This window comes from Anas platyrhynchos, chromosome 2 (genome assembly GCF_047663525.1).
Source record: "Anas platyrhynchos isolate ZD024472 breed Pekin duck chromosome 2, IASCAAS_PekinDuck_T2T, whole genome shotgun sequence".
NCBI classification, from domain to species: Eukaryota; Metazoa; Chordata; class Aves; order Anseriformes; family Anatidae; genus Anas; species Anas platyrhynchos.
This window is the reverse complement of record NC_092588.1, coordinates 39,235,756-39,263,720: the sequence shown is the minus strand read 5'-3', so window position 1 is coordinate 39,263,720 and position 27,965 is coordinate 39,235,756. Positions and strand designations below refer to the sequence as shown.

At 39.0% G+C, this 27,965-nt stretch overlaps 1 long non-coding RNA gene across 1 annotated transcript; it reads left to right on the top strand.

Annotated features, from left to right (window-relative positions):
* The first annotated feature begins 5 nt into the window (after window positions 1-5).
* LOC119716158 (uncharacterized) lies at window positions 6-27,759 on the top strand. Its single transcript, XR_011807498.1, has 5 exons — window positions 6-423; window positions 16,047-16,150; window positions 21,129-21,275; window positions 21,814-21,951; window positions 27,094-27,759. It is a non-coding gene; the product is annotated as an uncharacterized lncRNA (long non-coding RNA).
* Window positions 27,760-27,965: the final 206 nt, after the last annotated feature.

Below are 27,965 nucleotides of genomic sequence, written 5' to 3'. Positions count from 1 at the left end.
ACACGGTTTCACGTGAGGTAGGAAAACACTGTTGTTTGCGTTTTTATAAGTAAAAAACATAAAATAAATTAAAATTGAGTCACGCAGGGAATGTGATTTTTCATGTAGGAATAAAAAGAATTACAGGCTTGTAGGCCTCGAGTCTGTCTGATCTAATCTCTGTGCTGAGGCTGATTCAGATATATGTTGATCAGTGTTATTCAGACAGTTTCAATTTGTGGACCCATAAACATGAATACGAGAAGTCCTGTATATGCTAAGAATTGATCTGCGTTTGCCATTTGTCTTTCAGGGACGTTTTAGGAGTAGTTCACAGACTCTAAGGAGGCTGTGCGACATGGTTTGAAAAGTGATATCATCCATAAAAAGTATTTCTCTAATTGATTTATAAAAACACCTATTTGAAGGAAATCTACAACACTGGTATGTAGATTGCAACAATGTTTAACTGCACTTGTAAAAATGTATTTACCTTGTATCCCACTTTATTCTTTTACTGCATTCCTTGCTGCCATCTCAAAATGGAAAATGACAATATTTTTATATTGTTCAGGTATGTTTTTATACATCTGTGTGTAAATATATATATGTATTTATTTATACAAGTGTTTGTATGTGTAGATATGTATATCATCTTCACACAGACTACACAATTTTGTTCATTTTCCTCCCAGACTGCATTCATTAAATGATTTATTCTTACTGATTTTCTCTAGTTTCTTTTGAGTATGTTTTTTGCCTTTATCTTAAGGTGTGAGACCCCTTAGAGCAGTTCAGCTGAGGACTAACACCAACTAGAGTCTAGAGTGTAAGAATTACACCTTATGTATTAGACAAAAGAGGAACTTCTATAAATACATCCCAGAAATAAATTGCTTTTCTTCTGACAGTGTTACTTCTGCTGAGAACCTTTTCTAATGTACTGCCACCTACTTCTCCCCATTTTAGACTGTGCATTTGAGTTTTTCTCAGTTGTAACGTTTTGCCTTAGTCCTCCTTCTAACTATAAATACTTAACCAGGTAATAGAAATAGTTTTGAACTCTGACTCCTCTGACTCTACCTTGTAGCTCCCACATTGGTGAAAAACATTTACTTTTTTTTTTTTTTTTTTTTTTTAAGTATATATGTATATTCTGTTACATCTCGCAGATCGTTAAAGGAAATATTGAATAGAACAGAAATGACAACATACCCTGACAGGATGTCCCTGAATATGCTCTTCAGGTTTGTTTTTTGCAAGCAGCATGCCAGTTGGTTGTGATTTCATGAAAACTGTATTTCCTTTACCTTTTGTTTTAATAAAAGTCTCATGGCACAGTCTCCAAACTACAGTAAACTCAAGGTCTATGATACTGATTCAGTAGAAAAACAGGTGAAATTGATTGTAAAAAAGGACATTAGATTAGTGTGAGATTATTTGTTCTTGACAAACCCATGTTGACCTCTTAACAAAACAATTTTTCTAGAATATCAGGATTAAAATTAGCGTGTATAGCTGTGGACCTACTTACCTTAGATAGACACATTTTATCCTCTTCTTGTCTTCTGGAACCTGCCTAGTCTTAGCAGTTCAGAGATTACTTTTGCCGTATTATTAAACCAAATTCTTCAGGCTCTATTAATTCAAACCTATATCATCTAAATAGTTTTTAACCCATTCCTTCTCTAAATTCTTTGTAAGATAAATTTAACTAAGTATCTGGGTACATTTCCTTGTTGCATTATCTATCACTTTTTACCTGTCACTCATTTTGTACTGTAGGCTTTGTGATGTTATTCTTTTATTCCCATTCTTTTAGATTACTCTTCAGTTATGTTCCCTTATTGTGGCCTTTTTTTTTTTTTTTCAAATCCTTGAAGGACTCCTAATGTAACTTTAACACAGTATACCTAAGCTTTCTACAGTTTCTTTTGTTCACATCAAGATAGCTTGCTATTGTATGTTTAATTAAAAATGAGTCTATTGTTCTCTGTAGAAAATCTAGGTTAGCTTTAAATGACCGAGCACAGGCTATACCATACAGAAGGGAGGTTAAATAACTCATATAGGATGTCATGCTGTTATGATGAACCTGCTTTTAGTACCCAGATTAGCTTGATTAAAGTTAGTTTAACTGTTTCTACATAACAATGTAATCTGTAGTTGGCAGTGGCAGCGTGCTTTTTCTTCCTCTTCTTAGAATAGAGAAGCCTATTTTGCTAAAAATATGCCATGATTGCTTTCACCCGGTTTACCTTCTCCTTTTAAAGTCAAAATGAATTCTACCCTACTTGTCATGAAATTCAGGTTAGTAATGCCTCTTTAATTTCCGTCCCTTGAAGCAAAAGATCATCCCTAAAATGTAACAAGAACTTCATGGACCTTTTTTGCCCTGGTTACATCATTTTTCTCATTTTCAAGTAGTTGAAATCCACTGTTATCTCAAGGGCGAGTTTTTTTTTGTATACCTCTATTGCTCGGAATAAGTCAGAAAAAAAGCATGAACTTCCTCCTTTTTAAGAGAGCTATAGTCAGTTATGAAAAGTAGACCCCAGTGGTGACATACTGCTACTTCTGCCTTTTCATTTTCACAAAGATACAATCTCTCCCTTCCTGGACTTGATACAAAATGAAGCACCTTCTCTTGCTTTCCTCTGCCCATTTTCCTTAGCAAGCTGCATTCTTATACAGCTATTGTTGAAGTGTGCTACCGTATCTCTGATGATACTAAAACCATATTATTTCCACAGGTTCGTTAGATCCCTGACATTTGACTTCAAATATCCCTGCATGTCTTTCATGATTTTCTTTTCTCTCTTAATGCTTAATCATTTCTTTCTTCTGTCTTCCTCTCTAAGATTTCTTATTCCTGGCTCTTTGTGGCAGGTCTCTTTTTCAAAGTCTCTCTCTCAAGTTGTTAAAAGATCACCTCCCTGCATATGTTAGTGTCCTCAGATGCTCTTTCCTGTCTTTGTGGAATTCACACCTCTCTTCTCAGTATCGAAGAAATATATTTAAGGAACAATACCCCACAGTCATGTCATTCAGACCTCCTGTCAAACCATCCACAATTCTGTGCAGTTAACCCTTGTATTTATTACAGAATAGCCAATGCCCAGTCCTCCGTCATAGAGGTGTTAGTCTTCCTTCTGTCAGTGTGCTGCTATAATCCTGTTATTCTGGCTAGCTTCCTCTATTCTAGATTTGTGTCATGTCAGCATCATGCTAATGATGTCCTTGTCACCCCTTGTATTTCCCAGGTAAAAACCCCTGCTCATTTTCCTTGTCCTGAAGGTGGAGGGCAAATAATGGAAAGCAGCAGAATGACAAGGCCTACTACTATTATGTTTTCACATTACTGCCATCTTAAAGAAATAAAGGGCTCAGTTAAGTCAAAGTCCATGCATCAGCACAAACTTTAAGGCATACATGATTTTTTCTTTCAGGACTGGAGAGAACATATGAATGTATATCAGGCAGTATCACTGTGAATACAGGAGTCATATATTACATGTAGTATCATATGTACTGTGCCAGCAGTTTTATTAGGGAAGGTTTCTACAATAGTAGAAAAGCTTCTTCCAGAATAGCTTCTGGAAGATATTCTTCAGTAAAGCTTTGTCCTTCAAGTACCTAAAAAGCTTCATGAAATACAATGTTCAAGTATTCCATGTCAATCCATTATGTTCTAGGGAGAGTTTTTAGACATGCTCAGGAGAGCCTTAACCTCATCTGTTGAAGTCAGTGAAATTCCCACTGAATTACTGGGATTGTAAAAGGCTTCCTGAGTGCATTTCAAGGATCCATCCAGTACTATAGTTATGCTGTAGTGTATGGTAATGGCCAATCCTTGACATGTTAATGAAAAGCAGAACTTGTAAAGAATGCTCTACCTATTATTGTTAGAACTGGTGAGAAAACACAAGCACATTTTTCATGCAAAAAAAAAACATAGTCACCTCTCACTGTTTTTCAATGACATTTAAACTATTTTAAATAAGTTTGCCATTTTGTAAAGTTAGCTTTTATTTTTTTTAAAAGGTGAAAACAAATACTTGTACTTTCAGCAAGAGCTTAGGGCAGGTTAAGTCCTGTAAAGCAGATGCTAGCTCAAAGTTCTTTGTGGTATATGCTATCTTTTCATTGTATGTGTACTCACAGCCTAGACTAATATGTCTCTAACTGGTATATCTTGCTTCTACCACAGTAACAATAATAGAATCAACAACATCGGCAGCAACAATAATTAGATGTGCCATGGCTTAACTGTTTTTCCTGATCTGAATGATGACTTCAAGGTACATGCAGAAATTACACTAATTTGAAAAGAATCATATAAAATTTACCCTCATATCATTGCAAGCTCCAGTGTGAACACTTTTAAACTAGTTTTTAATCGGCTTATTTGTACTAAATTCTGCAAAGTTTTTTTTGAGCTAGTTGTGTGTACGCAAAGTGTTTAACTGATTTAAAATCAATTTTAATTAAACCGATTTTGTCAATCAACAAATGCATAATTTACCATTTTACTTGTAGCAAAAAAATCCTATAGGCAGATCTTTACAGTCAGCATTTAAAGAGGTACTATAAGAAAAAAAAGTGAAGACAAGGAAGAGAGAATTTTGTACAAGTATTTTACACAACAATTTAAATTGATGATTTCATAGGTAGTGTTTCTTGTGAAATCCCCCTGAATGACACCAATGATTAAAGGGAGTACTTGACTAAATGGTTTTGATTTTACTGATATCCTCTACCCAGCCTTCTGCAAAGCATTTGACACTGTCCCCCATGATATCCTTGTCTCTAAATTGGAGAGACATGGAAGTAAGGAATTGGATGGATGGTCTCACTCAAAGAATTACAGTCAATGGATCAACACTGAGGTAGAGACCAATAATGAGTGGTGTTCCTCAGGGGTCAGTATTGGGACCAGTGCTGTTTCACATCTTTGCGGTGACATGGACAGTGGGATTGAGTGCACCCTCAGCAAGTTTGCCGGTGACACCAAGCTGAGTGGTGCAGTCGACGTGCTGGAGGGAAGGGATGCCATCCAGAGGGACCTTGATGAGATGGGCCTGTGCAAACCTCAAGAGGTTCAACAAGGCCAAGTGCAAGGTCCTGCATCTGTGTCAGGGCAATCCCAAGCACAAACACAGGCTGTAAGGAGAATGGAGCGAGAGTAGGCCTGAGGAGAAGGTGTCTGGGGTGTTTGTTAATGAGAAGCTCAACATGAGTCAGCAATGTGTGCTTGCAGCCCAGAAAGCCAGCCGTATCCTGGGCTGCATCAAAAGAAGCATGGTCAGCAGGGAGAGGGAGGTGATTGTCCCCTCTACTCTGCTCTTGAGTTTCAGCTTGAAACTGTCCCCACCTTGAGTTTCAGCTCATTTAGCTCTGGGGCCCCCAGCACAAGAAGGATATAAACCTATTGGAGCGAGTCCAGAGGAGGACCACTAAGATGATCATAGGGCTGGAGCGCCTCTCCTATGCAGAAAGGCTGAGAGAGCTGGGGATGCTCAGCCTAGAGAAGGCTCCAGGGAGACCTTAGAGCAGCCTTCCAGTACCTACAGAGTGCCTACAGGAAAGCTGAGGTATGACTCTTTGTCAGGGGGTGTAGTGACAGGACAAGGAGGAATGATTTTAAATTAAAAATGAGGGTAGGTTTAGATTGGATATAAGGAAGAAAGTATTCAGAGGGTGGTGAGGCACTGGGAAAGTTTTCCCAGAGAAACAACTGTTGGAACTAGATGTCCTTTAAGGTCCCTTCCAACCCAAGCCATTCTATTATTCTATGATTTTAGTGCTCACTGAATGGTGGTCTACTTTAGGTCTCTGTATGCTTTCACTAACTCACTAGGAGCTCTTTATCACAGTTTCAGCCATGGAGAATTCCAGGGCTGCATTCTCAGCCCCTGGTTTGGTCAGTTCAGCCTGTTTATGGGCCATAAAGGAGCTGATGTAGTCAAACATGAAATGGCACCTCTATAGGAAAATGCATATCATTAGAGGATAGTTGTCAGAGAGTGCAGGCATCTCTTGAAACAACTGCAGAGGCATTTTAGGTAATGCAAGAGGTATGTTGTCACTGAAGTCTTCAACTGCTTTGATGTCTGCTATGGTCAGAGGTCAGACTACGGTCAGACTCATGAAATAGTGCAGGATGTATGCTTATCCCAAAATAATCCAGTACACATTTATATATCCACACTGGTGGGGTATACAGAACTAAATGCTAATTAAGTTTCTTTACAGGCATTTAAGTTTTAAAGATCAAAGGCAAAACTTTAACATGAGTATATTTACTCTATTAAAATAGGTTTAGGACACATGATAACTATACCAGGAAAAAATGTAGATTATGTTCATCAAGTAAGATCCCTCCTCACTACCTCAGTGCCCGCACACTTCATGAAGTGATGACTTTGCTCCCCTCCAACATCCATAAATCACATCATTAGATTTGTAGAAGTCACTCTGATCTGCTGTAGAAATACTAAATATCTTACCGCAGATATTAGTTTGAAAAATAGATGAGTGGTTGAGTCATTTCCCTGTGTAACCTCTGTTTTAAACCTTTCAGTAACCTTATTACATATAGATATAGACTCGCAGTCCTCAGGACAATGGAGCTGTATTTGAAATAGCAGCAATGAAAATGAATATGGATAGTGATGGTGAGACAACCAGAAAAGTCTAGGAGAGTGGGGAGCATCTATTCAGCACAGACACATTATGCAAAAGTAGTATTTAGAAATACCACCTTTCAGATTAAAGTCTGATTTTCACTGTATCCGCCACCATAATTTGTCACTTAAATGTACTTACAGTTTAGAAATTTATGATATTGTTGGGTTTTCCCATTTTTTATGTGGGAAAATTGTTTTGTTGGCAGAATATCAGTTTGCAAATGAATACATTGGTTTTTATTCCTGTTGTGAGCAAGTGCATGTGACAGGACGTTTAAGAACATGTATGTAGTATATATGAAATCCTGTGGCAAGAGGAAGTTCAAATTCCACTCTGTGAATGCTAAAGTCTCCCTTTTTTGGTCAACAGCTTGAGCATTCTGCACAGAAGCACCTTCCCAGGCAAGGGTGGTTTGCTCAGATGTAGGGGATGGAAAAGAAAGCAAAAGAAGAATGGAGATGCAGGGCAAAGCTGTGTAATTGGATTAGTTAGGCTGTAGCTGAAAACTTTCCAAAATCTTGGCCAAGGATATTTTAAGTGCCTATATATATATGTGTATATATATATATATATATTTTTTTTTTCCATAGGTAATAGTCCTAGGTATGTTAGTCCATTTATTAATCGACGACTGCTACTCTGTATCCAACAAGTAAAATGGATCCATAATTTAGATTAATTTTCAGAAATGCATGCACACATGTAATATTTCTTTGATATATTTTAAATTATTGGTTGACTGTCTCCTGCTTTCCATATATCAGAACCCACTTCAGTAAAGATAAAGAGCAAGCCTATGGTAACGTAAGTTCTGTCTAAAACCTAAAGCTGTGTGATGAACTGGGGAGGTATAAGATCAGCTCAACCAAAGCCTAAATAAGCAATCGGACTGCTTACCTCTTAAAGACCACACGACAAAGATTTAAGGGCCCTTCCTTCAACAGCATTGCCATCCAGAAAACATGACACATTTTATATGATGTGTAATGCTCATGTGCTGTGGATGTATTTCTGAATGCAAGACCAGATTTTTTCTTGACTGGAAACTTCTGTCTCCTCTGTCACCAGTCAACAGAGTTATATTTTATTTCAGAGCAGCTGGAGAAGTGACTAAAGGATACAGCACTTCTATTCGGAGGGATTGTTCAGAACAGAATTTCTTCAGGAAATAATTGTAGTGCAGGCGCTAAGGGTGGATTTTTCTCCCCTAAATATAGCCATAAATACAAGTTAAGCTTGTAATCTGAGATAGTCTTCCATATTTCTACTGTAGATCATAGGAGGAAAGGTGATTCACCACTCTGAGCTCAGACACCACCACTAGGGAGAACGCTTTGCTTCCTCTGGGATCTGCATTCACTGTGACCTCCTGAATTTTGATGGCCAGATGTGCCTGGGCAGGCTATCCACCGGGCAGCACTGTGAAGGGATGGTTCACCAGCCATAAAGCACACCGTTCTTACAGCTTCTTTGCAAGCTGTGCAAAGTTCATTTGTTGTACTGGAAACAGGGCTGCCAGCAGCTGACCGGTTAGAAGGAGAGGAGAAGCAGTCATTTATATTTCAGAGGGACTGCTTTTAATTCAAGAGCAGAGGTGAAATTGTAGGTTCTTGTGTGCTCTGAAAAAAAATCCAAAACCAAACTAGGGCTTCTGCTCGGTACTCATAAGCATATGGTAATTTTTACAGTACCACATTTAGAGTTCCCACTTGGTATGATTTGAAAGAGAAAAATTCAGTATTTGATACTGCTGCCTCATTATAATAGCCTGACTTCAATGGCCTTCTGTTCACAGAATTGGAACAGAATAGGTGTGAGAAACTACTTAGGACTACATCACTCAGCAATATGCAGGAAATAAATTGAACAGCTCTTCATGCTGTATTCCTTCCAAAAATTATTATGATTGTTATTATTGTTAATTCCTAAAGGGGAAGACCATTGATGAAGAAGCTGTTTAACTTCAAGCTATCTGAGCCCTTCTTTCAAAAGCATGTTTGAAAGATGGTTTAGACATTGAAACAAACAATGTTTGGCTTTTCATTTTGGGGAGATTAAAGGGTTCATCTGTTGCAATAGCATACTTTAAGTAACTAAGAAGAATTTTAAAAAGTGTAAAGCAAAAGATACCTACTCCTTTTCTGAGGTTGTGAGCCTGAAATCCACTGCTTCAAAGGAGCTTGTGTGCTCAGCATTACTACTGATCAGGCATAAAAGAATCCAGCACTCTGGTTTACAACTTAAGCAGTGGTGGCGTTGATTTGGGAAGAGGAGAAAAGAAGAAAAAATAAAGCCAAGAGTACGGTTTATCACCACAGGTGTCCAACAAGTGGGATGCATTTCTCCAGCCAGTTGTACACGTGAGCCGGATATTTTTGACTGATTATTTTCCTTCCTCAGACTGTAAACATTTTTTATGTCTTTATGTTAAGTAAACAGTATTTTTTTTTGGAAAATGGAGCATCTTTTGGTTGTGTTTGTGTGGTATGTAGCAGCATATTGTTGCCTATGACATTAAATACATTTCAACAATAGAACTATAGTAGATGATGATGACAACTGGACCATAATAAAGTCCAGAAAAACAGCAAAGCATACAAAGTATAAATTGTTATGAGGCCATAAGCAGATGTCGTTAGCAGAAGGAAGATGTTATTATTAGAAAGTAAAATTCTGCCTGGTTATTACTGGTAGCATTTGATTGGCATTCAGCATTTCCTCTACGCTGACCACTGCATCTCAGTCAACCATCTGTATCTGAATCCCTCCAGAATCTGAAATCTTGTGATATAGGGATGATGTTTAACTTAATTTCCCTTTTCATTTATTTTATTTTTATTTTTATTAATTTCTTCTTGCATATGAGTATCTCTGGCTGATCTCAGCTTCTGGCTGTGCTCTTTGTGGAATCACAGAATGGCTTGGGTTGGTAGGGACCTCAAAGTCCATATGGTTCCAACCTCCCTGACTTGGGCAGGGATGCCACCCACTACATCAGGTTGCTCAAAACCCCATCCAACCTGGTCTTGAACACCTCCAGGGATGGGGCACCCACAGCTTCTCCGGGCAACTTGTGTAAGTGCCTCACCACCCACACAGTGAAGATTTCCTCCTTATATCTTATCTAAATCAACCCTCTTTTAGTTTAAAACCGCTCCCCCGTGTCCTATTGTTATCTGCCTGAGTTAAAAGTCTCTCTCCCTCTTTTTTATAAGCCCCTTTTAAGTATTGTAAGGCAGCAATGAGGTCTCCCTGGAGCATTTTCTTTGGGCTGAACATCCCCAGCTCTCTCAGCCTTTCTTCATAGGAGAGGTGCTCCAGCCCTCTGATCACCTCAGTGGCCCTCCTCTGGACCTGCTCTAAAAACCCCACATCCTTCTTGTGCTGGGGGCCCCAGACCTGGATGCAGCACTCCAGGTGGGGCCTCACAAGGGCAGAGCAGAGGGGCACAATCACCTCCCTCCCCTTCTGGCCACTCCTCTGGTGATGCAGCCCTGGATGCAGTTGGCCTTCTGGGCAGCAGGCACACACTGCTGGCTCGTGTCGAGCTTTTCATCCACCAGAACCCCCAAGTCCTTCTCTGCAGGGCTGCTGTCAGTGAGTTCTCCCTGTCTGTGCTCATGTCTGGGATTACCCTGACCCAGGTGCAGCACCTTGCACTTGGCCTTGTTGAACCTCATTAGGTTCACATGGGCCCACTTCTCCAGCCTGTCCAGGTCCTTTTGTTTGGCATCCCTTCCTTCTGGTGTATTAACTGCACCACTCAGATTGGTGTTGTCTGCACAGGTCTCTAGATATGTAACTTTAAAGCTTTGTTTTCCACAACTTTTTTTTTTTTTTTTTTTAATAGAGAATTAAAAGCAAACAGTTGTTAGTTTAATAGAAGCAAATAGAAGAAGCAAATACAATGAAGAAGCAAGCAGTTTTTGAATGATTTTTTTATAACTTCATAGGAAAGTGAGAAACAAAGCAGGAAGAAGTTAAAAAAAAGAAGTTATACATTTTAGTATGTATTTAGAATGTAAATAGCTTGTAAATATTTCAGTACTGATTATACAGTGCACTCAGGACATTCCCAGAAAACATGAAACCACTGTAAAAGCTAGGGAGTATGTGCTGAGTTTTTAATTCTTGCAGGCTTTTCACAAAAGAGATCCAACTGTAAACCACAGGCTCTTGTGAAATGGCACCATCACAAAGGTTTGTTCTTCCTTGTATTTCACTGGTAGCTATAACCACAAGTGCTAACTGTCTGCACATGATATAGGAATTTGTAAAGGCAGAGGTGCTGCGAACTGTCAAGGAAAGTGTTTTACAGAATCATCTATGGTGTTATTTCTGGCCAGGGGACTATTGATCAGGTAACAAGCATGGTTTGTAGTCACACTCTGTGCTGCTCTTGACCACAGCCAAGCTCTGGCAGAACAGTATTCTCAGCCTATTTCTCACTAGGGCATTACCTGGGATTTTTAAAATGCTTGTTTTTAGTGTCCTGTCTGCAGATCCTCAGCTCTCCCAACCTCTCTCAAGCGTGTTTTGTAGTTTTGGCACATCCATGGTGCTTCGTCCACTCAGTAAGCCTCATGTTTACCTGACTGACTGAGAGTTTTGTCTGCTGGTGAAAACTTAGTGTGGTGTCCTCAAGAGGCAGTGCCTGTACCTCAGAGAAAACGGCTCCAGAACAAGGTTGTGTTTGGGAACTACATTAATGATCACTAAGAAGTTGATTTACATGTATATTTATATAAATAAAATCTGGAAAAATAAGTTGTAGAAATGTTTTCTTGGAAATTTACATTACATATGCTTGTTTATGCAATGGTCATTCATATAATAAGTGGACATACTAAAACCCAACCATTTTCCTTGCTGTATCCACTTCAATCCACTTAGGGTTCTTGTTTCTGACAGAGCTAGCTACTGCATTTCAGAATAAGGAGTTATACACTGAGTTTATGATGTTCTTAATTAAAAAAAAACCAGTATCAGAGCCTCAGATTATCACCATGGGATAAAAAATTATCATGATTTTTAAAATAGCTGAGACCTCCTACTGAATTATATACAGCAAAGATTTCAGCCAGAAGTTCTTCAAACCTTATAAACTGAGAAAACGGAGGAAGCCTTGATTTGTCAATGTATGGAAGGAATTTTGAAGCTAACTTTTAGATTCTTATGAGAAAAGCCCTAGAAGTAACACCTTGTGAAGCTATTCCCAGTAGCTATATTGAAAGGAGAACAGGTCAGTTTTCCATATAAAAACAAAAAAAAAAGAATCAGAAAAACAAAACAAAACAAAACAAAACAAAAAAAAACCACCACAAAACAGAAGTGCTGTTTCACATTTTTGGTCACTTGATGGCACTAAACGAACACGGTATACATATTAATCGCCAACAGCATAAGAATATTTCTGTGCCAGTGTATTTTTTTAAGGCTTGGCCTGACGAAAGTGCTTTGTTTTGTTCCGAACAGATTTCAGACATAAAAGAGATTAAAAATAAACAAACATAAAACCAAGAAACAGTTGTGAAATCTGGCTTACTGTGTTCCTTCTGTCTTGCTAAAGTTCATGACATACTACAAATATCAGACAGTAATGGAATACATAGCATTTCTGAGCAGAACAAAAGTCACTTTTCCAATATAATGCACTGAAGACCAAACCAAGCCTTCCAGCATCAAATCTGATGGACGTATCTGCAGACCTTGAGCAGTAGTTTCCACCACAGTGTACTGCCAGCAGGTTGTTTATGGCCACCTGCATTAGGCAGAGCACACGGACGTCCTGGCCCTTTACATATCTCAGTGTCTACAGGGAAATGGATAATATTTCAGGGCTAAATGTCAGGGTTAACTGCATGAATGCAGAGGTGAAGGGGGGAGAGCTTGGCATGGATGATCTCAGTCCTCCTACAGGGAGCTGCTGGTGTGATTGATGGCTAAAGATGGGACTGCAGCCTGCTGTGCCTCCCAGTAAAGACAGCTCCTCATGGACTGTCCAGCACAATGGCTGTATTCTCTTTATTTGTACTTAGAAATCTGAGAGAAATCTCAACTAAATGGAGCCTTTTTCAGGACTTTTCAGGATGTGACTGCAGTAGCAAGGGAACATTTTTATTTGATTGATAGAAATTTTGAGCTTTAAAAGTATTTTCTTCTCCTACAAAGGTTGAAAAAATACATTTTTGGAAAATTTTTAAGAGACCTGGAATCAAAAATGCTTTGGCTGGATCAAAGAGAGTATTTTGTTATGATAATGCTCTCTCTCTGGATGTTTTTTACTTAAACAGGAAGTCACTTAGATTTCAAAACCTCCAAAGGTTTTGAAAGACTTTTTACAACCTCCAAAGGCAATCTTTTATTTTGGAAATCTAAAGCAGGATATTACAGCAAGTTAAAATAAATAGTGGGGGGGAGAGGGGAAGGGGGATTTTTTTCTTTTTCAAATGGAGATTACATTCAGTCCTTTCCCATAAATAGGCCTTAATGAAAGACAACAAGCCGTGGCACAAAATTCCCAGGCAGCTCTAGAAATGATGCTGCTGATTGCAACCACTCTCCCTCCGCCTTTTCAACAACCCTTCTGAAAGAGCAGCAGTGACTGGCTGAGCAGCACTTGCACAGAGGGGCTTTCATAGAGCTGAATTTGGGAAGTCCCATGACGTCACATGCATCTAACTGAAGGGGAAGGAAATGTGGTCATTGTATTTATTTAAAGGCCATTTTTTTCTTCTTTTGATCATTTTTGGACTTACAGCATTTTGTACTTGTTTCCATTCTTGTTTTATTACCTGTTGTGTCTACTTGCAATATGGGAGACTTGGATGGTACTCATCCCAAAGGGAGAAAAACCTCCATGACTTCACCGCCACTTTTGGAGCACTGAGCATCAATCTGCAGGGTTTTCATGTTGTCACTGTTGAACTGCTGCAGAGAGAGGGCTCTGAGGGACTTCACTTTGTCATATCCTCTCGCTTTCCTTTTCCCAGTGATTCTGCAACGATCAAGAAGCATGGTGCTTTCTGGGGGGTTGTGAACTTTACCATGACTTCTGTTAAGTGGTAATTTGTGAGGTGCCAGCCAGTGAATCCATTGCCAGAATTTTGGTTGAATTTGTAATCTCATGCGTCTTTAACCATGTTAAGTTAGAAGAAAGGGATTGGCCAAAGCAGTGCAGTGATTTCCACAATATGCAAAGCCAATTTCTGCTCTCTCTGCTATTCATGAAAGCACCTAGATTTCCACAGGAGGTAAATGAGCACAAATTTGGATTTCTTGGCTTAAAATACCTTGTTTCATGGCTATCTGATTATGCACTCACTAAATTTAATCCAGCTACAACAAACTGAATCTCTTCATGAAGTTGGATAAATGTGAGCTAAGCTAATATAAACCATGTGAAAAATGACACTGTTCGATATAGTACCAGTCAAACTGTGTTTGGAAATATATTTGGAAATATGGAAATATGTATGATAATCTTTTCAAAAATAATAGATGCAGTTCTAGTTTTTAGATGCAGGTCTAGGTTTTATATGATAAATATAAGACTAGAATGCTAAGACTAAATTCAAACTCACAACCCCCCTGACAGAGAAACAAAGGAGAGAAATGAGGAGAACTCAAGAAATCCGCTTTTCAATACCACACATTGTCATATAGGTTTTCCACTGTTACACATCTTTATCTCATGCTTCCCGTAAGCGTGCTGGAATCACATAACACAAAACCTAATTTTTTACAGCCACGGTAAAAAATGATCACCATTTTAATTACATGTCGAGTTTTGATTATGGTTGTACCCAGAATGAATAACTTCTCATGGCAACTCAGAAACCACCCGCTCCTTTATATTTCTGTACAGTGATCACTTTCTAAAACTGCTTGATTGTACAGCATAAATTTATTCATTTCTTTATTTCTATGTTTCTAAAGGGTTTTCAAAACAATTACAAAATCAATAAATCCATTACCATTTGAATCAAAAACCTAACATTCACTGAGAGGGCTATTGGAGGGACTTCCAGGAGGATGGACACAAAGAGACTCAGTGGATATGCTGCCCAGATGGCATGGGCACCCCTGCCCTTCCCGCTCCTCTGTGTCTTCATGGAACCTCGTGATCCTTACTCAAACAAATCTGCATTACATTTCTACCTGAGTAGAGATGAAATGCATAAATGAATAAAATGCTGAGATGATGGCAGCTCAACTAGAAACACTCCTGAAGACTCCTAGGGAGACCCCTCATGTCCACTCCACTACTTGTCGGCCCTCATCAGCCGTTAGCCACTGAACAGGATAGATGATACATTTCTGCTGGCTTAGGTTCTTGCTCCCATAATTATGTGCACTCAAATATGCTAAGATTTATGCATCTGGCAGATGTTTAGCCTAACACTTCATTGCGAGCAGAATTCTTCTTTACAGAGACCAAAGTGAATATGTCCATATGCTTTTGTTCACTCTCTACTCTGTCAACATTTCCACTGACTTCAGTAGAAGTCCAAATGGGGAAAGTCCAGCTTTAATATTCCTTTATGCCCACAACCTTCCCCTCATAGAGCCTACTCATTTTGACAAATTCTTGAATTATAGTTTTACTTACAATAAAAGAAAAAAAGTGCTTAGTCTTAGACTTCAAGTTATTAGTGGGTAAGTACTGGAGACTAAGTACGGTACAAAGAGAAAAAAAAGCTGTGAAGCCAGATACTAACTTGGCATAGGTCCCTTAGCATCAGTGGAATTCTGCTGATTTACATAAACTGAGAATCAGGCGTGTTTAAAAAAAAAAAAAAAAAAAAGCCAACAAAACCTACAAGCATCTACAAAACTTGAACACTGTGCTTTGAAATATAAGGCAGACACTTTATCCATGGGTCTGTGTAGTCTTTCGTTGAAATCCACTGGAATTTAGACATATTATTTTTGGCCACTGGAAAGTGCTCACATTGTTCCATGAAAGAAACAGAAGCGTGTTGTGAATTCAGGAGAAAAATTAATAGAAATGTAAAAAAAAAAAAAAGGAAAAAAAAAAAGTAATAATTATAATAAAGAAGGCTATGGAGTTCACACAAAGTGCATTCCTTCATCCCAAATTAAGAGCTGCATGCATGAAGAGCTGCTCAAGAAGTCAGACTTAATTTAGCTGTCTTTCTACGGAAATTAAGTGTGGTAACAGTAGTGATGACTTTTTTCCCATTTGCTAACTGTTCATTTTTCTTTTAGTCTCTTAATTCCAGTCCTGAATAGTGTATGCAATTTGGGAAAGACTTAGTCTTTTCCAAAGAAGTACAAATAGTGTTGTGTGTGTTTACTGCAGTACCTCAGCGATGCCAATCCTCTCTGACTTGATGTTTTCTCTGTCTGCCAAGGGAGCCCCGTCCTCTTCAGACTCACAGGAGAGGCCATTGGGTCTGGCCAAGGCAAATAGGTGTGGTGGTTCTGTAACAAGTATATTTCTGGAACTATTACACAGGTAAGAAAAACTGACCTGCCAGGCCATGGATCACAGACTGGACATGTCTATGATACCACACACAACTCCTTAACTCAACGCAAAAAAAAAAAAAAGAGGTGTTTTTTCAGTTATCTGGGCTAAACATGACAAAATGGGAGCTTTGACTATTCAATCAGCAGTGGAAATTAGGAGTAGTTAAATCAAAGTTCATGGTGTCAGATAGAAAACCAAACAGGGTATACATACTTATATAAATATACACCTGAATCTTGCTCTCTTTAACCACTGGAAGCCATGGAAGTGTTCAGCATGCATCTACACTGCTAAATAGCAGGAGTCGTAGAGCAAACTCATACTCTGGTCATCCATGCTGCTCAATTAGTAAGCAGCCTGATGGCATGATTTTGTCCTGTGCCAACTAGTATGCTCTGCCACAAGTGTTGGATTCAGATTTGAGGTTTGGAGGCATTAACAACCATTCCCAAAAAGGCAGTATGAATAAGAATGACAAGGCTTGGCTCCCTCCACCCTTTGCAGCTCTCCAAAACTGTACTAGAAACCTTTGTACCCTCAAGCATGTCAGCATATCAAACCCACGGCATACAATCATAGTTTTTATTTCAAGCTGCAAAAACACTGTTTTGGTAAGCTGGAATGTACTTTTTATTATTATGAACATTTTGAGCACACATGCATGCAGCAACTATCATATCTGAGAGCCTCAGGGGTACCTAAAGGAGATCTGAAGGACAAGTGGTTGTAGTAGTGTAGACAGGACCAAGCCAGGACACTTTGCTTCAGGGCCAGATAATGGTCCCTGAACAGGTGTTATTTAGCAGAATAGTCATATTCACCAGCAGCTACACTAGCAGGATCAAATAATAAATGTTTTGCTGCAGAGTAACTTGTTCCTGTGAACTGAAATACCATCTCTTGCAATGTAGCCAGTACAAGTATAAAAGAGGTCTTTATCTTTCCAATGCGTGCTTTAGATAAGCACATTAATGTAGGGATGTAAAAAATAAAATAAAATATCCAAATACAAATCAGTCTGGCAAGTGTTTTTCATCAAGGAGTTTTTTTCAATAAAGTCCTGAAAAAAAAATAAAAGTCTTCCATTTTTAGATAGGTACAAATCATTAATATGCTATACTACATCTAACAAACCATGACACGGCAATAATAAAGTCCCATCTTTTATTGGACAGAATGTGTAATGCAACCTTTCTGATCTAGAGAAGATTCTCTTTTCTCTCTGTTTTGAAGTAGAATATGAATAATAAACTAAGTGGTAGCTCTAAGAGACTGGTGCTTTTTCTCTCTTGTAGAAGACAGAAAAATAGGAAAAACATCTTGCAAGTGGGAGTTTTTGAAACTCCCAATGGAGTTTCAGTGGCTGTTTTAGAAAACATTAGTTACAAGGATGTTTAAGTCCAGGTATCTTTTACTTAGCTACACTCACACAATTCCTGTTGTCTTAAATGTGTATTTAGTGCTGATCTGTGCGCTACAACAACACATTCATGTACAGTTACTGAGAGTAAAAGTTCTTGAGACAAACAGCTCAAGACACACAACAAAAGCAAAACCAAACAAAATAAAAAGAAACAAAAAACAATATACACTAATACTTCAAGGATAGCTGGAAAATACAACCCTTGGCCAGGAAAAACCCAAAACATCCCAGCACTGAGAAACATATATCCATATGTTATCCTTCATATATGATGCAAACTTCAATTTAGTTTCTATTGCAATAGGCATACTAATCTAAAGAGGCCCAGTTTTCTTAAGAATTGGAAATCTAGAGGGCATGGTACTTGTCCCACAATGCAAATCTGGGAAATGGTGTTGGTATCAGCACAGAGCCAGTCACATTCTGGCAATGTAAAGACTAAGGCAAAAGCTCACTATTTATACTAGGTTTGAGTGGTAATTTGGCTAATTGATGCCCGTATATGTGGAAATGTACACAGAAAAGTACAAAATCTTTTCTGGCATTTTGTCAAATATTACCTGCCAACATGGCGAGAAAGCCATTCTTAGGACTGCTGTCTGCTCTCTCCATCTGCAACACACATACGGCGTGGGATGTACATGGGAAAGTACACCTTGTTAAAACACTGGCCTTTTAGGGAAGGACAAAGAGGACGATGCTTTCATATATTGGTTCCTAAGGCTAGACAACTGAGTCCACATTTCAGCTTCTAATTTTAAGATTCTTACTCCTGATTCCCCTGATGAATCTGAGAAGAATCAATGACACTGTCTATGGACTGTTCCTTTATTCACTCCCTTCTTAAGAATGCAGACATGCTTCTCCACTGGAAGGCGGCTCTCTGTTCTGCAGATTATGCATTTGTAGCAGGTTGCACTTGGCCTTCAGTTATTGATTACAAAATGTTGAAAGCATATGAGTTTACATATATAGGTTTAGCTAAAATAACAAAAAATCTTTCATGATATTGTACAAGGCAGTAAATGGTAACTTTAAAAATTTCCATTTGCCATATGGTCTTCAGGTAATTTGATATAATTCAAAACAGGCATTCGGTAGCCTAATAGTTTTACTGTGTCACAGATGTGTGCATTCCCTTGAAATATATTTTTAGTTTGCTTCTCAGGCCTTGATTCTTCTGCTGGCATTAGAAGCCCAATTACAGAAGCAAAGCAAATTCCAAATTCAGTTCACAAGTCTACATTATCAAAACCCTCTATACTGGAAAAATATTCATGTCAGGCTTGAAATACCTTAATCACATTTCTCTTCTTCATCCACCAACACAGTATATGAGGATATGATGTAGAAAAGCTAGAAGTAGCTAGAAGCTACTCAGGAAAAGCTCTTCCCTGTGTTGTCAGAGTCATTTCAGAGAACTGTGATTTGAGTCTGAGCTTAGGCTTATGGGTTTGCAGTTTTAACATGATTATGCACATGCATGACTACCACCCATACTTGAGTGCACATACTGAAGATTTTAATGCAGTGGTTCTAAACACATCTTAGTTTGTTTTGTTGCTGTGTCTGAAATAGCAACGATAGCTCTGAGAGCAAGCCAGGGAAACGTTTTTGTTTGTTTGTTTGTTTTTCTTCTTTTTTACTTTGCTGCTTTGATTTTTTACAATAACTGAAGTATTAATGTGAAACCTTTGCACTCAGATCAGAAAGTTTTCAAACCAAATGAGTGCATGTTCATAGACTGATAAAGTTTAGATATCAACAAAATGCGTGTCTGAAACCTTTGATGAGCAAGTCCACTTCTCTTTGCACAGCCATTTGTTTGGGCAGTTGTCTAGTGGTTGATTCATGATCTGTGCCTCTCCAATCTACCTCATGTAGATCTGACAGATTAAATCAGGGAGGTGGCAATTTCACAGCACAAAGTTCTACCCTAAGTGCAGCCAATGTGAGCTAAGCAGTCTGTAGTGTGTAGATAGAAACTTCTTGTTCTGCTTTAGCTGTACGGATTAAAGATTAGCATAACAGCATCATAGCTGGCAATCCCCTATTAAACCATATCTTTTCTATCAGTTGTTCTCTACTTTTTGCAGCACTATGTCCATTTACATACAGTATGTTCTTCTGATGTTTTTGGTTTCAACAATTAGGCTTTAAATGGTATTACTTCAAATGATTAGAAAGGTGATGGAGCCAGTGGCTCTTTAAAAGATTTTCAGACTCCCTCAGAAATGCTTACAGAATCACCATTGGTAAAGTGGGGCTTCATAACCACTAGCTCATCGGGAGCATTAATATATACTAAAAATGCTTACGTTGTTAGCATGGTAAAAGTATAAGCATGCTTTATGAGAACTAAATATTGGCAGAAGGCTGAGCAGACACAGATGTAGTTGAATGTAGTGCAGGACATGTTAGCAGAACAAGAGAGATCACACTTCATGAGATATGACAGCTATACTCCTGTCTGAAATGAGCTCTTGCTCTGTGGGGTTGCCCACATTGCCGTGCTGTCACACCACAAGAGCCAGCAGATTTTAGACATGCAAGGTGGGCACAACAGTTTTTTGGCATGGTTGCCATTCTCTTGGAGGAGCTGGCCAGGAAGAGGCCAGTCCTACCAACTTCTGCAGCTCTAACTCCCATGGCAGGTACAACCAGGAGCATCTCAACTGCTCACAGGTGTAAACATGGCAACTATGTCCCCTAAAGACCAGAGTTCAGAAAAGCAAGAGCTCCTTTACTCTTTCTCACTCCAGTATTTGTACAGGTGCTTATAAAGCTCTTGACATGGAAGGGGCATGAGTTGTGAATCATGATGAACACTGCTGCTAGGTTATCACACACCCATTTTTCAGCACCTACACAGAGATACTTACGGGAACTGTGATGAAACTAGACACAGTTTCTAACCACTTATTAATGAGGCCAAAGTTTCTAGTTCAAAACAGGTGAAACAATAAATACTCAGTTTGAACAGAGAAAGTTAATTGTATATGTAACTTCTTATTAAATCAAAAGTAAAAAATTATATATATTGCAGACATGTTGTTTCTTGCCAAAGTCTTGTTGTTGTTCCAAGAAAAATTAATAACTGACCTACTGTAAAACTATATTTTTTTATTACTTTCTTGAGGATTTCATCAAAAATAGATATCTTGAATGTGCTGGATATTTCTGGTTCTTTTGATGCTCTGCTGTAACTTTAATCTCCACAATGCAGTTGTGTTAACACTTTCCCACTGCTAAACGAAATTTCACCTTCAGACACAGGAGGCTGAATTTTTAGACAGGGATAATCCAGGACTCAGCAGCAGTGGATTTTGGAAAAGTGACTGAAATATAACCCAAGCTGGGCTGACTTGGTTGGCAGGCTGAAGCTGAGGCAGCTTAACAAGAAATGAGTCTTGAAAGATCCCGCATGCTGATACTTCAGTTATATGCTACATTTATGAAACTTCCAAGGGAAGTTAGGGGGACCAGAAAGCACTGATTTATGGCTGCAGAATAACAGATTATTATTTTTTTTTTCCTTAGGAATAAGGGTAGTTCATCTCAACCAGTTCTCATCCATCGGCTGCACCATTGATCTATTGAAACCTACTGAAATGGCTGCACATTCTTTTTTCTTCAATAGTACTTAGACATTACAGCTAAGTGTTTTCTCAGGATACCAAGATACAGGTACGACAGCAATATGAATTGTGTATGTGTGACAGATGGGTAGGCAGGCAAATAAAGACAGGAATGTTCTCAGAGCCTAAACAAGACCCTCAAAAGTTGATGCCATCATTATGCATATGACAGCAATTTGATTTCAGTGAACCTCTCCTCAGGCTGCAGTCTGGGCAAGGGATCACTTGCTTGAGACTCTAACAGAGCTGCAGGTTGTTCACTGGATACCAGCAACTCCTGAAGAGCATGTGGAAAGTGAAATCTGAGCCATGGTTTTCTACTGTTGGTGCAAGGGAAATGGGTAGTCTGTTCAGTTACTGGTACCTTAGATCCAATTCATGGAATAAACTACTGTGAATGTCCATATCAGGGACTTTTGACATCATAATGTAATTTTTCCTTTTGTCTCTTAGAACTGTGTGTTATGCTCATACATATATATACATGTATATGCAATGTATAACAATGTGTTCCATGTCAGTCTCTGATTAAAAGAAAACTACGCAGAAACTTCAACTAGTGAATTTTATAATGATGTGCTATACAGAACATTCAGCAAAGAATCTGACCTCCCTTTCTGCATGGTGTGTCTTCCATTGCAATGGATGGAGATATTTGGTTCATTGGCAGAAACTGTTACCAGAATATATGGAAGGCTGGTAGAGACAGAGCATTTGCAGTACAGGTACATACATCTTGAGAACTGTCAGTATTTTATTTCCTATAGAATTTAGATCATTTCCAAAACCTTACCTGCTTACACATCTTAACTTCACCATAACTTCAATTTTTGATTTCATATAGGAAAGGTTTATTTATTCTAATTATTGTTGAATAAATATTTATAATTCTATAGCTTCTTGTACTTGGCTGTAGGTGCAGACAGCACTTGCATTCAGCTTGTATGATAAAGAAGAAAAAAAAAAAACAACAATTAGAACCATCTACACTATATCACATCTCAGGGCATACTTCTAAACTAAAATACAGAAGGAATGTGTTACCTCTTTGAATGAAGGTTGTGAGGTTTTCTTCTTTTTTTTCATGTCCCAAAAAAAGGATGCTTGTTTCATTCTGACAGAAGATGCTAATATTACCTCTCTTCCTTCCTGAAGGTAGATCCTACACTGGTGTCCAAAAGATTGCAGTTAACAAAACACTTATTTTCTACTTACAATCTTCATTTTTCCTATGTTGTGTTTTAACCCGCCAGGCAGCTAATTACCACACAGCCGCTGGCTTACTTTCCTCAGGTGGGATGGGGGAGAGAATCAGAAGGTAAAAGTGTGAGAATTTATGAGTTGAGATAAAGGCAGTTTGTGAAGTAAAGCAAAAGCTGCGTTCACAAGAAAAGCAAAACAAGGAATTAATTTGCTGCTTACCAGTGGCACTCAGGTTTTCAGCCACTTCTGGGAAAGAATCACGAAATCATAGAATACCCCAAGTTGAAAGGAACCCACAAGGATCATCAGGTCCAACTCTGCAGAACCACCCCAAAATCACACCATGTGTCTGAGAGCGTTGTCCAAACACTTCTTGAACTCCAGCAGCTCAGTGCTGTGACCCCTGCCCTGGGCAGCCTGTCCCAGTGCCCGACCACCCTCTGGGTGCAGAACCTTTCCCTAACCCCCAGCCTGACCCTCCCCTGTCCCAGCTCATGCCATTCCCTTGGGTCCTGTCACTGTCCCCAGAGAGCAGAGCTCAGCGCCTGCCCCTCCGCTCCCCTCATGAGGAAGCTGCAGGCTGCCATGAGGCCTCCCCTCAGCCTGCTCTGCTCTGGGATGAGCAAACCAAGGGACCTCAGCCACTCCTCACATCTTGCCCTCTAGACACTTCACCATCTCCAAAGCCCTCTTTTGGATGCTCTCTAAATAATTTTATGTTCTTACACTGTGGTGCCCAAAACTGCACATGCTACTCAGGATGAGGCTGCACCAGTGCAGAGCAGAGCGGGACAATCTGTTCCCTTGACTGGCTAGCAATGCCATGCCTAATACACCCCAGAGTACAGATGGCCCTTTTGGTTGCCAGGGCACACTGCTGGCTTGAATTTATTCAACTCACCATTGACCAGACCCCCCAGATCCCTTTCCACAGGGCTGTTCTCCAGCCTCTTGTCTCCCAGTCTGTATGTATAGCTGGGGTTGTCCTGTCCCAGGTGCAGAATCCAGCACTTGCTCTTGTTGAACTTCATGCAGTTGATGATTACCCAGCTCTCTAATTTGTCACGATTTGTCAAAAGGCTGCAAGGCCTCTCTACCCTCAATGGGGTCAGCAGATCCTCCCAGATTAGTGTCATCTGCAAACTTACTTAGTACACTTTCAAGTCCTGCATCCAAGTCATTTACGAAAATATTAAAAAGAACTGGCCCTAAAATGGTGGCCTACAGAATCCCTCTAGTGACTGGATGCCCGTCTGATGTAAACCCATTTACTAGAACCCTTTGAACCTGGCCCATCAGCCAATTGTTCACCCATTGTATTATGTATTTATCTAGCTGAATGCTGGACATTTTGTCCAGAATGATACTGTAAGAAACAATATTGAAAGATTTTCTGAAATCCAAAAAGATTACATCAACTGGCTTCCCTTGTTCAACTAAGTGAGCAACCTTGTCATAAAATGAAATAAACAGAGAAATAAACACTTCAGCATTTCTACTGTTTCCCAACATTTTTATACGGAGTAAGACAAATTTTGCAGCAAAGTTTATTTGAGATTTGAGTTATATTGTTAGTATGATTTTTGTTTTGTTTTGTTTTGTTTTGTTTTGTTTTGCTTTGTTTTTAACCATTTCTACAAGTGTCCACAGTTGTGAAAGACCAAACTTTACCTTTTAAGCATTTGACAGCCAGGTCTCAAGGAACATTATAAATCTTTGCAGTTCCAGAGCAATTGAAATGAATGCTGCTATCATTATTTTAAAGTTAGGAAAAGCAACATCCTAAAGTATTGCATAACTCGGTAACAAAGATAGTCTCTGTTTGAAACAGCAGTATATGCTTTGTCTATTGACTTCCAGCTAATTTTTAATCTTCTCTTCAATAGTTTAAATACAGACTCTTTCAGAACAAGAGATAGCTATGGATGTGTACCTCAACTTGTGCAAAATAGCATTGCTTATTACCTAATGGACAAAATGGGCAAGAAATATCTTGGCTACACCAAATTTATTCCTTGTGACCTCATGATGTGAAACCAAATGCTAAACACAGGCAGAATAGACTGATATTTCAATCAAACCACATTCACATTGCACTACCGTAAACATCTATGCAGGATGGAGGGTTATATAAATCGGGCATCCAGCTTGTAAGCAGAGATACTCACCACCAAATTGTTGTAACCGTCTTATTTAAAATGAATGAATAAATAAGAACCAGACTTCACAATACATTGAAACAGATGCCTGACTCTGTAAACAACAGTGACATATATCTGATTAACAATTATTTTTAGAAAACAAAACAAAACAAAATAAAACCCACCTTTTAAATCTTGTCTAGGTTAAAAATATTCATACAACAACTTTTTGTCTTCTGCCAAAAAACCTACCTTCTATTAGACTGATGACATTTCCTTTGAAAAACATATCTGGCTTCTGAGACTACAGTGTCCATCATTGAAAATCATGGTAGTGAAAGAGCAACAAGAAGGTGATATAGCAGATAAGGTTACTGACATATCTCCAAATAGAATTTCCTCTGTGCCAATTTTGAATAGTCAATTTTGAACACTTATGGAGAGTTTCACAAATAGACAGTGAAACTTTGTTATCTTCAACTGGTAAGGAGATAGCATATTGTAGAGCAAAATAGATGGCTACCACACTCAATGTGTCATTCTGCTTACAGATGTGTTTGTTGTCTGATTGGAAAAGTAAAAAAAAAAAAAAAAAAAAGATTCTGCACAAAAAAGCCAAAATACACCTGGCCACTTGGGAAGTGCTGTTTCCTAAAACACATTCCTTCCTGACTTCTATAAGTAATCCGTTTATACCAAGAAGCATGAGGTTTCATTATACTTAATTATCTTTGCATAATTATAAATGCTAATGGTCACATAATTATCTAGATCTTTTAAAAATCCAATCACTCAACTCACTATTTCACTCAAAAAGTCTCTTGGGGCTGTAAATCTCATAGTTTGCATGAAATAATATTTCCTTGAATTTGTTCTTCATTTAACTGCCATTAATTACACCATATAACCTCTTCTCATATTTTGGAATAGAGAAACAGTGGGTGCATGTGATAGTTTTATATTAATACCACTGCATTTCAGTGCTCATTTTGTAAGTTAAAACCGTAAAAGAATACATAAAAACCTAATGAATGAGTTGATGACAACCATATAAAATAACAAGCTTTATAAGCACTATCAGAATTACTACCTTAAATTAATGCAAGAGCAGTCCTATTCAAAAATATGTCAGGCCCGTAATCAATCCAAAGTATGTAAATGAATACTGAAGAGATAAGTTCAAACTTTAGGACTGTATGGTAATCCCATTTATCTATAGGGACCATAGGGAAGCCATGCACAATATGAAACCATCAAACAATATGAAACCTAGATATCGGCCCAGGATCCAAAGCCAGTTAAAAGGTTTTGTAATCGCTGATGGATAATTGGCACTTTTTTCCCCACAGCCCTCCTCTCACACCGTTGCAGACAATGCTGTTGGCTCTGGTGGGTGGTGGGCTTGAACCAGCCCTTCCTCCTTGCAGGGCTCCCTGCTGCCATCAGCACCTCCTTCAGGTCCATCCCTGTAGGTCATTAAAATTATTACAGCTTTCATTTCAGAAATTTTACTGTTACCCTGTGTACTGGGTCTGGCTGGGATGGAGTTAACTCTCCCTGCAGCAGCCCATACAGTGCTGTGCTCTGCACTTGGAGCTAGAACAGCAGTGGTATCACACCAGTGTTGTGTCTGCTGCTGGGCAATGCTGGCACAGTACCAAGACTCCCTCCAACCCTGCTCAAGAGCCAGCAGCCTGGGGGTGGGAAAGAGGTGGGGAGGGGACATCACCAGGGCAGCTGACCTAAACTGACCAAAGGGGTATTCTATACCATGTGGTGTCACACATGTGGGCTCTTGTTATGAAAAAATCTGTCCTGAACAACCCCCACGTGTATTGAGGCCCTGCTTCAGGGACGTGGCCAAACATCGCTCATTGATGGGACATTGAGAGTAAATTCTTTCTTCTCTCTTTGTGTTTCTGCATGGCCTTTTCCTTTTCCTTTTCCTTTTCCTTTTCCTTTTCCTTTTCCTTTTCCTTTTCCTTTTCCTTTTCCTTTTCCTTTTCCTTTTCCTTTTCCTTTCCCTTTCCCTTTCCCTTTCCCTTTCCCTTTCCCTTTCCCTTTCCCTTTCCCTTTCCCTTTCCCTTTCCCTTTCCCTTTTTCTTTTCCCCTCTTCCTTTTCCCTTTAATTATATTTATTTATCTCAACCCATGAGTTGTTCTTTTTCCTTTCCAGAATACTTTCTTCTTCCCCTCTTCTTCTAAGGAGGGGGAGTGAGAGAGCGGTTGTAGTGGAGTTCAGCTGCCCAGCAAGGTAAAACCACCACACCCCAAGGCCCAGTCAGTGCAGGGGCTCTTTCTTTTCATGAGCAATTAAGGGAGTAATGCACCTGCATCAAGCTGAGAGGGGAATCCTGTTTGTTGTCCTATGATCTTCGTTTTTCCAGCCTGATCTGCACTCTGAACGACTCTGAACAGCTACTGAACAGCTGTGAGAGCTTCTTTCCTACATTTGCATGTCTCAGCAAATAGGCTCCTTGTCTCCTCATTCTTCAGTGTGCTCCCCTCTGATTTCTTTTACAGTGTGAACCAAATCTCATTGCCAAAAGATGATCTTCAGTGTCCTTGGGATTGATTGCTTGTACTTCTATTCCACCAACCCTTGAATAAAGTCGATGGAGCTCAAAGGTGCTCTTGCAGAATCTTCAGCCCATTTTTAAAGTTTCTTAGGACCTTCATCCCCCTGTGCTCTTCATTCGCCTGTCTCATTGGCATCTAGCCCTGCACCACTGTGAAGTTAATGGGAGCAACCATGAATATAAGTTCAAGCTGTACAATGTAAGCCTGGGCCTAAATGTCAGTAAAAAGTGCATGTGACAATTAATACAACTATAGCCTATAGGTCCTATGGCCGAGTAATGACAATACTAGTAAATTAAATTAAATATCCCTAGCTTAGCTGTCCAAATTTAAAGCAAGGACACACCAGTCCCATGCATAATAAGGAGATGGACTGTTGTGAGTGTGTGGCTCAGATACATCAGCAATCTCTGGCACGATGCAAACAGTCAGCAGTGCTTTGGGTATAAAATAAAGTATGTTTAGAACTCTGCAGATCTTAGGCACTGAAAAAATTGGCTCTGCTGTGTTGCCCATTTTGATTTGGGGATGGCATAGTGCTGTTGCACATTTTTTTTCTGTTTGCTATACTGCCTGAACAAAACAAAACCAAGTAATAATTTTATCATCAAGTCTAGTCCTTGGAAAGAGGTCAAGGATCTTCAGCTGTTTGGAAAAGTGTATCTTGGAGGATAAATCAAGATTATAAGGCTCAAAACTCCTGCAAACAGCTAGGAGTTATATTTCCTAGCTTTTTGTTGTTGTTGTTGTTGTTATATTTCAAGAATACCTCAAGTTTTTCATGTTGTATTTTTTCCTTGTCTGCTCTTTTCATG